A 1,713-nucleotide genomic window follows, 5' to 3' on the forward strand; every position below is an offset into this window, starting at 1 on the left:
GCCAGCCAGGAGTGCAAGGCCTGGGTGAGACGCCCGAACACTCCCCTTCCAGAGGCAGGGCCAGCCCGGCTCTATCTCTGCTCACCGGATCGCATGGGAGGGTGTTGCCAGAATATCTGGTTTTTTAAGAGACCTAAAATCTTAATTCTATGTGATCTCTCCTGAATTTTAATTTTGGCCAATTAAAAAAACACTTCAGGCCAGGCGCGGTGGCTCACGTCCATAATCCCAGCACTTTGGGAGGCCGAGGCGGGTGGATTACGAGGTCAAGAGATCGAGACCATCCTGGTCAAGAAGGTGAAACCCCGTCTCTACTAAAAATACAAAAATTAGCTGGGCATGGTGGTGCGCGCCTGTAGACCCAGCTACTCGGGAGGCTGAGGCAGGAGAATTGCTTGAATCCAGGAGGCGGAGGTTGCGGTGAGCCGAGATCGTGCCATTGCACTCCAGCCTGGGTAACAAGAGTGAAACTCTGTCTCAAAAACAAACAAACAAAAAACCACACACTTCAATTGGCGGTAGCCCCACAAAATACATCCACTGGCCAGATTCGGAACATGACCAGCAATAATTTACTTTTCTTTCTTTCTTTCTTTTTTTTGAGACAGAGTGTTGCTCAATGGCGCCATCTCGGCTCACTGCCGCCTCTGCCTCCCGGGTTCAAGCGATTTTCGTACCTCAGCCTCTGAGCAGCTGGGATTACAGGCATGTGCCACCATCCCTGGCTAATTTTTCTATTTTAGCAGAGATGGGGTTTCACCATGTTGGCCAGGCTGGTCTCAAGCTGCTGACCTCAAATGATCCTCCCGCCTAGGCCTCCCAAAATGCTGGGATTACAGGTATGAGCCACTGCACCCAGCCTGCAATAATTTTCTAATTCTGTTGTCTGTTGTAAGTGGAAAATAGAAGATAGAAGACGTCTTTTTTTTTTTTTCTGTGGAGTCTTGCTCTGTAGCCCAGGCTGGAGTGCAGTGATGCAGTGTCAGCTCACTGTAACCTCCATCTCCCGGGTGCCGGTTCAAGCAATTTTCCTACCTCAGCCTTCCAAGTAGCTGGGATTACAGGCTTGACCTACCACACTCAGCAAATTTTTGCATTTTTTTAGTAGAGATGGGGTTTCATCATGTTGGCCAGTCTGGTCTTGAACTCCTGACATCGTGATCTGCCCGCCTCGGGCTGGGATTGCAGGCATGAGCCACTTCCCCCAGCCGTAGATGTCTTAAGTTGCTGTTTTATTTAGGAAAACATGCAGACAGATCATTTTGCTGAGTTAGTCTGTATTTCTTAAGTTGCTCTACATACCGAAGTAAGATAAATGTTTAATTTTTGTGACGTTTGCCGCCCCCTACATCCCCCCCCCCATCCCCCGACAGAAAAGAAGAACATTCTTGGGAGTGTGAAAGCAGATTTCAGCAATGTGCCATCTGCATCTAAGGAGAGCGAGATGGGAGGAACTCAGGGATAAGATGGCTGCAGGTTTTTCCTGAACACCTGCAGCAGGCCTGTTGTCGGAGCCTGTGGTGGCAACCTGTTTCACAGAAGCACTGCAGTAGGGGCACTAGGGGAATAAAAGCCAGAGTTGCCCCACTGGAAAGTTCATAACGTTTCAGAAGATCACGGTGTTACTATTAGGAACACTAAATACCAAAATGCAAATATGCATGAACAAGGAAAGCAATGGTTTTAGCTAATTCATTTTATTTTGGAAAGTGA

This window comes from Callithrix jacchus, chromosome 13 (assembly GCF_049354715.1).
Source record: "Callithrix jacchus isolate 240 chromosome 13, calJac240_pri, whole genome shotgun sequence".
Lineage (NCBI taxonomy): Eukaryota > Metazoa > Chordata > Mammalia > Primates > Cebidae > Callithrix > Callithrix jacchus.